At 44.5% G+C, this 14,966-nt stretch overlaps 1 long non-coding RNA gene across 1 annotated transcript in view; it reads left to right on the top strand.

The window, feature by feature from the left end:
- The first annotated feature begins 2,305 nt into the window (after positions 1-2,305).
- The window catches only part of LOC118452005, a 20,756-nt gene continuing 8,095 nt past the window's right edge, over positions 2,306-14,966 (top strand). The window contains exon 1 of the long non-coding RNA XR_004841636.1: positions 2,306-2,318. This is a non-coding gene — a long non-coding RNA (uncharacterized LOC118452005). The remainder of the gene's footprint in view (positions 2,319-14,966) is intronic.

Below are 14,966 nucleotides of genomic sequence, written 5' to 3'. Positions count from 1 at the left end.
GAGGAGAAAATTCCCCCTGACCAACCATAGCCCTGGCAGGACCAGACATTTTTCAAAATCAGTCCTCAGCTTTTTATCTTTCTCAAAAATGTCAAGGTGCAGCTGGAAAGACTGCAATATGGATGTTTCACAGATTCCCTGAACAGGAATAGAAGAGGAAGACACAGGCAGTGGGTGTCCTGTTTTATTAACATTTGGCAGCCAGATTGTCCTGTGGGAGCTGGCAGCGAGGTCCAACTGGTCTTATCCTTATTGTAGAATAGGATAATGATTATGGAGAGCACAGAGAGATTCTCAGTGTGTGATCGGTGCCACACTGCTGCCTTGGCCAGCTTCCAGTGCAATACTCACCAGGCTATCTTTTGCTTAATTCAGAAAGTGCTAACCTAGTTTCATGGTTGTCCCCATAGAATCAATTTCTCATGGATTAAGATACATGGAGAAGTCTAGTCATGACTGCAGCTGTGGTGGGAGGGAAGGAACGTGGGCTGGGATTGCACTGGTCCCTTCACCTGTCCTGGGAAGGTCCAGGTCAGGCACATCTGCAAATCTGGTGCCTGCTCCCAGAAGTGAGACAGCTCTCTTAGTCTCCACTATTTCTTGCCCCTCTTTCTCACCCTTTCAACACAGCTGCAGAGAGAAGGGAGCACCGTAACAGATCAGGAGGAAGGGCTGACTCCTCGCAGACCTTGCCTCCACCTCCACCTCTGTGTGCTGTTATGTATCTGGTGCAGACAGCTCTGTTCCCTGCTCAACGTTGGCCCAGCTGGATGGCAAGACAGGAGGACAGGGATGGGGAGGGAGGGCAGACCAGGGCAGGCAGACGGCAGCGTACTGGCTCTCCTGGGACTAAAAGGTGGTGTATCTTGGCAGGGGCCATCCTGGAGAACTGCAACTAATCGTGTCCTGGCTCTAATGTGCCCAGTTGCCAAGTAAGTTTGGGTGTCTTAGCAACTGAGGTTTTCAGTGTTTGATCTCCAAAGTAAGAGCAGTGAACTTTGGGCAGTGGAGATGCTCTCAGCGAAAGGCGCAAGCAAGGGAAGCGCAGGGTTGCAGGCTTCTGCCTCCCTGGGCAGCCTCCGTTTGGGAAGCTTTGGTACAGGGCTGGGCACACTCCTTCTGCCAGGGAGATGGCACAACACTCCTGAACGATGGAGGGCAGCGCGGGCCCAGCATTGACTGTATCGTAGTAAAACTAATTTGCATTCATAGAAAACAGTGGGCTTTGATTATGGCTACATTTTACAAGCAGTGAAAACCTTTCATGTCCTGTCAGCGTTTCCGTGCCTCATAGAATCATAGAATGTTTTGGGTTGGAAGGGACCCCTAGAGGTCATCTAGTCCAACCCCCCTGCAGGGAGCAGGGACACCCCTAACCAGATCAGGTTGCTCAGAGCCCCGTCCAACCTGGCCTGGAATGCTTCCAGGGATGGGGCCTCCACCACCTCTCTGGGCAACACGCTGCAGTGTTTCACCACCCTCATTGTAAAGAATTTCTTCCTTATATCCAGTCTAAGTCTACCCTGTTTTAGTTTAACACCATTACCCCTTATCCTGTCACAGTTGGCCCTGCTAAAAAGATTGTCCCCATATGCCTCATGTGCAGAACTGATACAAAGCTCACTGAAGTTGCTTGAAAGCTGCTTCCAGCTACAGAAGATGTTGGGGCCAGGTCCTACCAGATTCATATTAGTTTCTTCTGAGAAATGGTAACTTTAAATTAGAGGTGAAAAAGAGGTAAGAACATGTCTCATAGTCTTTAAAGTACAGAGAAAAATCACAGAATCACAGAGCAGCTGAGGCTGGCAGGGACCTCTGGAGATTGTCTATAGACTGTGTATTTTGGGTCGTGCCTGTTGCCTCTTGCCCTGTCACTGGGCGCTGCTGAGCAGTCTGGCACCATCTCCAGGGTGAGCAGTCCCAGCGCTCTCAGCCTCTCCCTGTTCCCCAGATGCCAGTTGCTGGAACATGCCCAGAGAAGGGCAACAAACCTGGTGAGGGGTCTGGAGCACAAGTCTTACGAGGAGCGCCTGAGGGAACTGGGGTTGTTCAGCCTGGAGAAAAGGAGGCTGAGGGGAGACCTGATCGCCCTCTACAACTGCCTGACAGGAGGCTGTAATGAGGTGGACAAGGTGAAATGGCCTCAAGGTGCACCAGGGCAGGTTTAGGTTGGACATTAGGAAAAAATTTTTCACCAAAAGGGTTGTCAAGCATTGGAACGGGCTGCTCAGAGCCCAGGGTTGAGTCCCTATCCCTGGAGGTATTTAAAAGATGGATAGACGAGGTGCTTAGGGACTTGGTTTAGTGGTGGGATGGTAGTGTTAGGTTAATGGTTGGACTTAGTGATCTTAAAGGTCTTTTCCAACCTAAACAATTCTATGATTCTCTGCTATAAGCCCTTAATCAATGGCAGTGGCTCCTGGCTGTTGTATCTCCTTGCCTCTCTCGTACTGGGGAGCCCCAGTACATGTGCTGGAGAGCCTTCACCCTGTCAAGGTCCTGCTTTTTTTACCAGCTCTCCCAGTGTTGTATCTTCCGCAAACTTGCTGAGGGTGCACTCTGTCCCACCATCCAGGTCATTGGCATAGATGCGCCCTAGTACAGGGTGACCCCTGGGGTGCGTCACTAGTGACTGGCCTCCATATTTTCGTTACGGATAAGTATAACACTACCCAAGTTGTTTTAAGGAGCAGGTAAGGATTTTGTCCCTGGAAGGGTTTAATTTCTGCTTGTAAATATATGGAAATGTAAGAAGAGTTCTTCTAAATGCTTCTGGAAGAGCATATTTTATCAGAGGCAAACTAGTAAGTGCTAGAATTTATTCTGAAATAGCTACTATTTTGAAATATCTACTACTTAGTAAAGAATTAAGCAGTATTTTATTTTAAACATGTGCAGCATTTAAGATTTTAACTTTTAAAACATGTAGATATTTAAAAATTACTCCATTGTGTAAACAAATCCTTGCTTAAAAGTACGATGTCTTGAAAAAAATCAACATAATTTAATTGATGGCTTTTATTTTCTTTTTGTGTCTCAACCATTGGCATTCCTCAGTTCAGATGTCAACATTTCTATGCCTGGAAGCTGGAGAATAAAAATAGTTACACTCTAAAAAGGGGCAGTGCTGGGGGTGAAAGGTCCTGATCTTGCAAGTTCTTGCTCAAATGGAAACTCAGTGGGGCTATTGGGTGAGGAGGAATTACTCACCCAGCAGAAATCACAAAATGAGGCTGAGCTCCTCTACTAAAACGGTAATAACTCAAACATGGAAAAGATTATTCACTCTCTGATGAAACAGGACAAGCAGGAGTGTACAAATCTATGATTTTTAAGGAAGTGACCACAGCTGAAACCCGCTGGAAATCTGTTTTGAGAACAGATGAGAACCTCCTGCTAAGTGCTTGGACTGCAGTGATGTCCTTAACAATTGGGGTTTTTTTTCAGAGTTTTTATATTTAATATAGATGAGCTACAGTGATTGCAGGCCTGTTTGGAAGCCAAGTATGTGTTCATGTCAATATTAGCAGTGCCTTGGGCTAGACAGAAAGCTTGAAAAGTATGTATTAACATAAATAAAAATCAGTGCATTTTTGGAATTACTTCATTCTGTGGCCTTAAAAAGTTTCCTTGGCACAGTAAGATGACCTTATCCTTGAAAAAAAAGTATTATATGGCAGAAATATCTTTATTTCCTGACACAGTAGGACAGAAAACCCACTTTCATTCCAAGCAATCCAGCTTGAACATGCAAAACCTGAAGAGAATGAACACATCGGGACACCACGATACTGCGTGTCTGACTCTTGAGATAAGGGTGAGTGCCTAATAGATGTTTTCCAGACAAAGAGCCCTCAGCTAAGAACCAGGGTACGTGTCAAGAAGGTTTTAGAGAGGAACATTACTCACAACTCAACAGTGATTAAAGAATATTGAAACAGGCCGCAGAACTCTCTTGACCCCAAGTGAAGGGGGAAAAAATCCCCCAAACCCACAAATCTTCTCTTATCTGGCCCTTTTCTACCCAGAGCGCTACCTTCTCCGGTTCTGAGCACCTCTATGCTGATCTTCAACTGAAGTTTGCTGGAGGAGGCAGCACCCCACTCCCAGGATTCAAAGACGGCCCAGCCGGTGCGACCAGACCCTGCATGGGGACTCTGCCACACCTGCCCAGTTTCAAAGCCATTCGTAGCAAAAGACATTTACCACAGAGGAATGTCCATCATTCTGAATCCTTCAAAACATCACAGCTAATATAATTGCAACTAGTAGTTCTCAGCCTGCAAAAGGGCATCTATACTTCTGAATTGCTGGTCCCATTGCCCTTTTTCTCCTTTTGTGATGTTTCTGATTTTCCCCTGAATAATTAACTAATGTCCCAACTTGCTTCTTACCTGTTGTTTGTGGCAGATACTCCCCAGCTGTAGGTTGGAAATGAAAACAATTCTCCAGCGCAAAGCTCTCCATGGTTCCCTCATGGACAAGTTAGTGGGCAAAATGAAAGTCCTTTCTGTTGTTCCAGTGCACCTGATTCTCCTTCTCCTCAATCTTTTCAACTGGAAAAAACAATACTTTGAGGATATCTAGTAGAGCTCTTTACATGGGAAACTCTATAGAGCCTTCCCCTTATGTATGTATAGACCTACTTTAGTGAATGCTGATTCTCTTCCTTATTTCTGATTATCTTGGAACATACTTGTTGTATTTGGAATGACAGAGCAATTACCTTCTCCAGATCTCAGTGATTTCCTCTGTTGTTCTAGGCCATGATCTTGTAAGTAGATGTGTGCCTATGGACCTTTGTGCCTAACCAGCTCTCACTGTTGGATGAAAGTCTAACATTTTGTTTCTCAGAAGTGTTTTTGTAAATGATCCATTTCCAGTGTAAGACTGCAACTGTTTAGTTTTCTTGGGGGAAAGATCAGAGGTCCTGAAAAAATGGAAATGTCATGGTTTTGTGTTAGTTCAAAGTCTGTTCTTGGACCTTGTTGATGACTAAGCTGCTAAAAACTGGACCAGTCTGTCTAAGTTTACGAGGATATAATACATCAGAAGAGATTCACAAAGATGTTTTGGGGTTTTTTTTTTCCCCAGGATTAGATCAGTTTCTGAGCAAAGTAAACCCATATATTACATTAAATTATTATTGTTTATTTGCAGGCCTGTTCTTTAAAGGATAAGCCAATTCCCTCTCAAATGCAGCTCATTTCTCTGTGACCCACTCTGACAGCTGTGACAATCTGTTTGCCACAGAGCTTAGTATGTCACAGCTTATATATTAAAAGTAGCTGGAGGTTCTCAGTCTCATTTGTGGGTTTAGGACCTTAAAACACGGTGTGAAGATTCACCAGATTACTCCCTGTTTTTTTAAACAATGACATTACTTTTTAACTTTGCACTTCAGTGGGTTCTCTTACAAGAGTGACTCTTACCTGGAAAAAAAAATACTGCCCTGAAATGTCCTAATTGTCCTCCATGTTATAAGTATGATAGCATGGCAGCGTGGGAATACGTCAGGCTGAGGCCGGTAGTGGGCTGTTTGCCATTCTGGGGCGAATTGTTTCTGGCTTGGTACCATGTGCCTGATGGTGGCATGTGTCTTCTCAGGAAGGACAAATTGCTCTCCTTCACGTTTGGCAAGCTCCTGCTGGCATGCCAAAGAGGCCTATATTTAGTACTGGGACTGTTTAGCCAACAAGCTGGGAAAATTGTCATGATGATGCGACTAGAGATTTACTGACGCTGTTTTCCGAGAGCTGAAGACGATATGGTTGAAGTGGGCTTTGAATTTCCAGCTCTGAATATTGCTGTTCCTATTTTCTCTGGGTAGAGTACATCCTGCTCCCAAAGCCCAGGCCTGCAGTGTTGCAGCTTGAACTAGAGCTCATTTACTGTGATTTGGCATTGGTGGGATTCCTACAAAGCTGGCTATTTTGATATACAGCTTGATACCCCAAACTTCGCTCTTCTTGTTCTGTTGAACCCTGGTTCCTGCTGCCCCGGTGCCTGGTGCTGTCCTGGCTGCTGGATATGTCCTGCTGCCACATATGCTCCCGGATGGGCTGCGAGCAGGCATCCAGAGAGCAGCAGCAATTGTTCTCATAAAAACCCTCTTTGCCTGTCATCTGCAACGGGCACATGGCCTACATACAATTCAAGAAGCTCCTCAGATCAAAGGCAATATGAGCCCTGATGCTCACCATGGGAATTTCACCTCCTCTGTTCTTTGCCCTTGTGAAACAGCAACATCAGGAACCTCCCAAAGAAGTGAAGTGATACCATGGGGTCATCTTATTTCCATCCCAAATTTGCCACCGGGACATCCACTGTTCAACAGGACCATCCAAGGTTCCTTCTCCCAGAAGGCCATGCCTATGGGAATGATGGTCTTGGTTATCTACTGTCTGTATTTAAGTTACATTTTCAACTGGAAATTTACTCTATACTTAACCTTTGCATATATAGCAGTGTTAGCAAGAGTATGAAAGAAATTACCTCTTGAAGAAAAAAAAGGCAAATATCCCAATGTAAACATGATCTTATTGCCTTTATTTAGGCTGTGTGAAGGAACAGAGATCTGTCTGGGATGAGCTAAACTAAACAGGCTTTTTATTAACAAAACTTTTCAAACACACGTTCTGCTCACAACAACCCAGCTCAAGGCACGCGAAAAAAAGATTAAGGAGGACTCTAATTTCCTCTCCCTTGCTTAAAAAATCCATACGACTATTTGCTTGTGTCTTGCCAGGCATTCTCATAAGCGAAAGAATTTTGGAGGTATTCTTAAAAACATTGTCAAAATGTACCATAATCCTTCACTTGGGCATTTAAATCTTCTCTTCCGTCTGATGCAAGTGTTGCTTTTGGTTCTTGTACCTATAGCCAAAGCATGAAAAATCAACTCGGTATTGGAGTTTTCTCTTCTATATGCTAAGCAGGAGGTTCCCGGGGCTTGCTAATATTGCATGCATGTTCTCTTCATTTGCTGTTTCAGTATTGCCGGCAGCATCTTGCACAGCTAAGAGCAAGGAGTTTCCTTTTTCCCTGTATGTCCCTTCTGTGTGCATAAAAATTGGGTTGTTTTGCTGATTTAATTACTGTGAGGACAGATCATCTTCTCAGGCTTCTTGTCACAATACTGACATTTCCTGTGGAAGTTTTAAGTGATTTGACACTTTTTGTCACGCTACAATTTCTAGCTCATCTTCCAGTGAACAAATGTTGATTAATAACTCTTGGCATTAGAAACAACTCACAGCTTTTGCTTATTTTCAGTAGTTCAGTAAACTGAGGGAAGGTCTTGACAACCTTCGTTTGCTTTGATTAGTAGCTGATTGACTATTGTTGTATCTTTCTCAGCTTTCTGTCCATTGGGCCAAGAATAATAGGGAGAGCGGGTTGTGCATGTCTGAAACATCCACCCTGTACAGATCTGTTAAATCCTCAGATGTTTGTTGTTGACTATTACTTGAATAAATTCACTGCAGATCCCATATCTAGCAAACACTGCCACATGGTGACTCACGGGTACGAGCGTTCTCCAAGTCATAAACCATCTCTAGTCTGCTTATCTGCCAGGAAGGTATTTGCTTGCATCTTCCAACAGAGCCCTTTTCTGTGAATAAAGTAGCATTATGAAAAGTGCAAGCCACAGACCAGTTGCTGGAGGGTGGGCGTTCAAGAGTAAGCTAATGCACACTCCTACTTCTACAGGAACAGTTCTAATGTTTACCTTACAGACTTCTTGCTCAGCATTAAGGAAAAGATGCTTTTACTTGGGCAAAACAGTCAAGAAGCTAAGTTACAGCAAGGGATTTTCAGCCCAGTTGTCAGCTTTCAGGGCCTTGCTGTCTTTTGGACTGAAAGCAGACTCTAGCAAGAACTTGTCCTACTGCATCTCCACTGCCAGCTTCTTTACAGGCCTTCTTCATCAAGAAAACCATTGAGCACAGAAGAATTCTCAGACTAGATCCTGCTGCAAAATTTTGAAGCCTAGTGGCAGATAGCACCTTCCTTTTATTTCTTGCACTTACTCATACTCATTTCAACAAGTCGTGTGTGTTAATGTTAGGTGCTGGTAAAAGTGCCAGAAAAAGCATTTTGCAGGTTGGTTTCTTGACCAGACAGCTAGGGCTCGAGTGACGCCAATACAGCCTGTGTGCAGGGGCCGGATTCTTCCATTGGGCTTGGTACTAACATTAAGCTTCCTACACTCACACGTTCTACACCAGATGGTCACTTTAGCTTTGTGTAAGGCTTCGTAAACCATAGATTTGGGGAAAAAGCCCACAGCAATTTAACAAGAAACATTTTGCTCTCAGCAATTTGTAGAGACTGAATGGGATACATAGATGTGAAAATGTATTGAAGATTGAAGTTTCTTGCATTGTACGCTTCTCCCCTCACAGCCCGGGGGCTTTGTAGGGCTCTGTCACAGCCTGATGTGCTTTTTTATCAGCTCCCATGTTGTTTGATTGAGTTTGAAAAATTACCATAGTAATCAACTATCAGCAGGTAATGTTTTCCTCTGAGTTAAGAATGAGCAGCCGCCAACTCCTGCTGTGCTCTGTCGGGTGCATCGGGCATTGCCGCCAAGCTCCCTGAGTTCTGGTTCTGGCATTTTGAATGAAGGAAACAGTTTCTATTTTTGATCGTTCTTGTCGGGGAAGCGCACAGCCCGCCTTTGCCTGTGTGTACCATTCTGAGAGGTCTCCCGAGTCTTTTTCAGAGCCATTGAGGTGTTCCAGTTGCAATGACCAGGTACTCTGTTTCTACAGTCCATACTCCAGAGTTAGCTTCTATTTCTTCCTTCCAGAAGTCTTTGGTAGCCAAGCATACTTTGTCGTTCTGCAAGTTAACCAGGTTTCCTAAATGCTCCTAAAGGGCTAATTGTCCTGAAAGATTCATTGTCTCATTGGTCTCATTTTATCTTCATTTCTAGTAGGCACTCAGCACTTTGGGGGAATTATCTGTGTTTCTCCAAGTGTTGGGGTTTTTTTCAGCCTTCTATCATGGTATTTTTTTCTTCTGGACTACTATATGTTTTCATGCCATACTTCTATGTCTTTTAAATCATGCCCTTTGTGGCTTTGTGAAATTTCTGACATCTACAACTATTTCCTTTCCCTATTTGAACAGAAACGTTGCTATCTGGATGTCTGTGCCCTCATCTGCACTCTTGGAGCTTCTCCCTGTAACAGGGCTGTTCTCACTGGTGCCAGCAAGTTGTCTACTTCAGTGGTGGTTAAATTGTGGTTCAAGGGCTGTGGTATCCTGTAAGTTTTTGGGAGGTCTTTGTGATCTATGTGATATCTGCTGTATTTAAACAAATCCTGGCAGGTTCTTCCCATCTATAGTGTGGTTTCCATGTCTTTTTGACAAAACAGTGCTTTTAATTGCTATCCTGTGATTTGGTTTCAGATTATATTCTCTTGATCTTGTAAATAACACTATCAGATATTTCTTGTGTTTTATCGTTGATGCTGTTATAAGTTAGGATATTGCAATTATGATAAAGACTCTTCCATGTATCTTTTTTATTGGCCTATCTCTTGTGAAGATGATGTACTCAAGGGTGCTCTCTGATGTGTTGCTTTATGAGGAGCACTGAAAGTAGGTAACTCTCTTCTCAGCAGGTCCAGTGGCTGATGCCGCTAGCTAGACTGACGGCGCTTTTGGGCAGGATGCATATATGATACCGGCTGGGATAACTAGGCTGCAGTGGTCCCACGTTACTGCTTTTTTTGAGTCTTGGTCATCCTGGAGAAGGGCTGCATTTCTGTTACTACTGCACTAACTGCATTAAGATCTCTCCACTTTTCCAGTCAAATGTGTATTCACTATGAAGTTCCTTGTCCACCTTCAGCCTACTGATAATAGAAGTTGGGAGGGTGAATACGGAGCTTTACACCTGGGGAAAGCTTGGTCTTCCAGTGCTTTGCACCTTGAAGCATTCACACACAGCTTTTCCTGATTTCTGTTGCTGTTAGATTCCTTTTCTAAAGGGATTCACAGTCAGGAGAATTTTTAGCAAGTTCCTCCCAGCGCAGGTGTTGACAGCATCTCTAGTTCTCTGTATTTTTGACACTTGGTTCTTTTGCTAACATTCAGCCGTGCCTTTCCTGGCTGTAAGAAGTGGACAGTCTATTCTGGTTTGAGATTTTGAGGTCCAAGCAACAGCAACAAGAGAATAGAACTGAGGAATTGGGGCAAAGATGCTGAGCAGAGCAGCAGGGAATATTCATTCACATTAAGGCTTTACCTACTGATTTAAAAAAAAAAAAGCAAGTTTATATTTTATAAAATTTCTTTATTCTCACTGGATAGTCCTGGTAATACCAGTTCTTAAGGACTGTGAGGATAAGTTTTGTGTTAAACTAAAGAACACTCTGCATAGGTTGGGCTTTTCCCAGCATTAATGTGGGTGGCGGATGTCATAAAAATATTCCTTCACATACAGGTCTCTGCAGCTCATGTAAATCTTTATTGAGAAACATGAGGTAGAATGCTTTATTTTTCTTGGATGTTTGTCCTGGTTTCGGCTGGGATAGAGTTAATTTTCTTCATAGTAGCTAGCATAGTGCTGTGTTTTGGATTTAGTACCAGAAGAATGTTGATAACACACTGATGTTTTCAGCTGTTGCCAAGTAGTGCTCAGACTACTCAAGGACTTTTTGAGCTTCTCCTGCTCGCCCAGGTGCATAACAAGCTGGGAGTACAGCACAGCTAGCACAGCTAACCCAAACTGGGGCATCGGTCGGCGGGTGGTGAGCAATTGCATTGTGCATCATTCGTTTTGTATATTCTGTATATTCTGTTATCATTCTCATTATTACTATTATTATTATTATTTTCTCTTGTTAAACTGTCTTTATCTCAGCCCTCGGCTCTAACCTTTTTTTTTCTTCCCGATTCTCTCCCCCATCCCACTGAGGGAGGGGGGGAGTGAGCGAGCGGCTGCGTGGTGCTGAGTTGCCAGCCAGGTTAAACCACGACAATGTTCACTGTTCTTTTTCCAGATGCACTTTGTAGGCCTGGTATAGAAAAGGGATATGGGGCCCTGTGGGACAGCAGTCCAACAGAGAACTGAGAGAGAGCAGGGAATGAGTGGTGGTCGGCATCTCGGAGGGGTGACGGAGGGCTAGAGGAGGCGCCACCGCAGCCGCCACGGAGCGGTGTGTATTTACGTGCACACCCACAGCTGGCTTCTCAGAGCAAGACAATCACGCGTACACAGGGGGACAGAGGAAGAGAAGGGAGTTTAAAAAGTCAGTACTCCACAAATACACTTGATGAGTTAGGGGTTTTTTTCATCTCCAGTGTGGGGTAAGGGTCTTGTGTTTCAGCCCCCTTGAAGACAGTTGGTTCCTTTCTTCTGGTGCAAATGACATTGTGAAAGCAGTCCTCTTGCTCTTCTTTAAAATCCTAACGCTACACATTGTGGTCTGTGTTTAGATGGCTTGTGGGAATACAGAACTCCAGAGGACAGGGTAAACTAAACAAGCTTTTATATAAGGATAAATAAGGATCTTTAAGCACACACTAATCTCTGAAGAGCTCATGTTAGCATTCACAGAAGAAAGCAGGGGGAGAATAAGAAAAGGAGAATAGTGGGAATAAATGAGTCCTTAGGAAAAAGTCTTCCAAGAGATGCATTCCTCAAATCCCTGAGAGGGACGCTTAACTAACATTGAGTTAACGAACTGCAGTTGTGCACAGCAGTTGCACGAGTCCCGTTGCTGAGGCCTAAACCCCGCTGGCAGTGCTGGCTGAGCACTCCGAGCCCTCGAGTGGTTGAGTGCCGTTCCCTCCTCAGACAGAGGGTCAGGGGTCTGCCTTTCCTTTTTCAGAAAAGCTGAGTGATGGGGGCAGAATCTGTCATCAGATGGCTTTTGGTCTGGCCTTCAGTCAGCGTGCTTCCCCTTGCCTCAAAGCCCCAGAGCACACAGCTTGTCCTAGCACTTAAACCCCCGCTTCTACAGCCGTTTTTACCAGGGCTGCTGCCACTGGGTCCCCGTTGCCCTGGGAAAGATGTAGCTGTGCCCAATGGCCGGAGCGCATTTCCCGAGGAGAGCTGTTTATCTCACCAACATTCTTCTGTGCAGAGACGTCTGACAGCTGAGCAGAAGAGCTGCCATCCCGAATCAGAGCCAGAGCCTGTCCAGGCCGGCCTCCCCTCCCTGACAGGGCCCAGCCCCACATGCTTCAGAGAAAAACGCATTTCCATCATGATGGGAAATAACTTCCCCTTGTGGTGAGTTCTGCGCCAATCCCAAACACTTGCTGGTTGATTTGGGGAAGAAGCACAAGACCAAATGTTTCTTTGCTATTTTTTTTTTTTAAATCTCAGGTAATTTAACGGTAAATATTCTGAGCAAAATTCAGCTCTGGCCGTACCTTGAATTGTTAATGAACTCTACCATGGAACTGCATTGTGGCAGCAGACTTCTTGGGTTATTGAACAGTCATAACCCTCGCAGCCTTTTGCAGGATAATTAGTTGTCTGATAAAGGAAGATATATTCAAAGGCAAAGGAGGATCTGGTACAAAGTCTGAGCTGTAGTTTTAAAGCTGTTTTGTACTATGGGCCATTAACATTTCTATTTTCTTTCTTCTTTCAGGGATCTCCCCTCATTATTCTTCATTACATTAGATTTGACCTTTCTTTGTGTATCTACTCAATGTTTATCTTTTCCAGAAATGCCACTACCTACAGATTATTATTTTCCATTTCCTTCTTTATGCACTTAATAAATGGATCGGTGGTAAACTCTGACCATAGATGCTACAGTTTTGAAAGCGTGACCAGCGCTTGCAAATGGTGACTCCTAATGCTGAACACCAGAGAGATCGCGCCGAAGCGTGGGATGTGCTCGTACTCAACCAGATGCAGCACTTCTGCCATACACGGGTCTCTTTTGTTAACTAAAATTAACTGGCAGGTGTTTCTGGCACCGTGCTGCTGCTGTTTCCAAAATGACAGCCTCTTCTTTTGCATCCCCAGGAGATCACCTGAGAAATGGTACAGCTTTTGCTAAATGCTGCTTTTGCTACTCACCTTCCCCAGCCTGTGGAGGGCTCTTGACACCTCAAGCGCTGCCGTGTGCCCTCTGAAACGACAAACCCCCATTCCCAGGGGTAGGAAGGAAAGTTTTTCCTGCCAAGTGCCCACTTGCTCATTATCAACAGGCAGCACACCGGCCTCTCTCTTGCTGGCATAGGAGACCCACTGATGCTCAAAAAGCCAGGAAAAGCCATGTCCTTCTGCCCATCTCCCTGTCTCATGCTAGAACTGGTCACCAATGCCTCTTTTCTCTAATGACATCGTGATGTATGACCCTCACATAGAATCATAGAATCGTTTAGGTTGGTTTTCCAACCCTTAAGATCATCAAGTCCAACCGTTAACCTAACCCTGCCATCCCACCACTAAACCATGGCCCTAAGCACCACTTCTACCCATCTTTTAAACGCCTCCAGGCATGGGGACTTGACCACTTCCCCCGCCAGCCCATTCCAGAGCCTGACAACCCTTTCTGTGAAGAAATTTTTCCTAATGTCCAACCTAAACCCGCCCTGGTGCAACTTGAGGCCATTTCCCCTCATCCTGTCGCCTGTTACCTGGGAGAAGAGACCGACACCCCCCTCACTACACCCTCCTGTCAGGCAGCTGTACAGGGCGATAAGGTCTCCCCTCAGCCTCTTCTTCTCCAGGCTAAACAACCCCATGGTCATCACCGTGTCATTTGCAGCTTTGAGGAGTCCTTGTTATTAATGGCGTAACTGCAGACAAACTGATCTCTCTTCTCCAGCATGAATCTTATTTTCTGTAAGTGTGCCACAAAATTTAAAAATATATTAGTACTTTTTCTGGCCAATTCTGCCTCCAAAATGCGGAGTGGGGTGAGCATGGCAGGAACCCCCTCCTCCAGACTTCTGTCCAGGAGAATCGGCGATTTCTGGAGTGCCGTTTCCAACATATATCGTGTAAACTGCAATTACAAGATCCATGTAAGCACATCGGTGTTTTTCAGATACCTCAGTGTTACTGGGATATTCAAAGGGCCCACCAGGACCTGCAGACAGTTTGGTATCCCAGATTTTAATTTTAATAATTTCTTATTTTCAAGACTGCTTTAGACAAACTGCATTTGACAGTCATGCGCGCAGAGTCTGAAACCTACGTAATCCTTGGGACTACTCGTGGATTTGCGGAACACTGCCAATAGACAGTAACAAAGGTTTATAATGAAAAATACCCTAAAGGAGTTACAATTTCCATTGATATTTTTCCCAGGTCAGTTGTTGGTATCTGTATTTCTGTATCATCAGTCACATTTTAGAGGAAAATCTGCTAAATATGAGTTAAATAAGGCTAAATATTCTGCTAATGATGGATTAAATACCTCTAACAAGTGCAACCAGTGCATTCAGTGAAGATCTAAATAGAATCATGCTGTACACCTTAGCTCCCTTTCAACTTCTCCTCCTTTCCTGGAATGTAATTAGGCTGGAGCCTTGGGGACACACTCATTGCTAACCAACATCTCAACGATCTTGCTGGAGCCAAAATATATGTCAAGTCACAACCGAGTCTGAGGCACCAACTCTAAAAATAGATTCAGATTTCCACCGTTAGGTGCAGTGGTAACGTGAATTTGGATTACCAAGAAAAGATATCTTAAGGAAAAAGTCGCCCTTAAAAATAATTCCCAAAATATAATCTTAAAGCTACCAGGAGACAAGAAGGATAACTGAGACCCACTCAGAAAATGTAGTCATTTTTTCTCTCCGCACGCTGTGTTAGAGCCCGTGAAGAATACGGTTAGTGACTAATTTACATTTCCTGCTTTATAGCCCTTATAAACCAGCTGCTCTGAAGGGCTGGTGCATTTACGCCCTGGAAGACATTCGGCCCAAGCTCAGGAAACTGTGGTTCAGCTTCCTGCTCCGGCAGCGGTGGCTGT

This window comes from Egretta garzetta, unplaced genomic scaffold (genome assembly GCF_000687185.1).
Source record: "Egretta garzetta isolate BGI_Z169 unplaced genomic scaffold, ASM68718v1 scaffold33, whole genome shotgun sequence".
Classification (NCBI taxonomy): Eukaryota; Metazoa; Chordata; class Aves; order Pelecaniformes; family Ardeidae; genus Egretta; species Egretta garzetta.
This window is presented reverse-complemented; position numbering and strand designations above follow the sequence as displayed.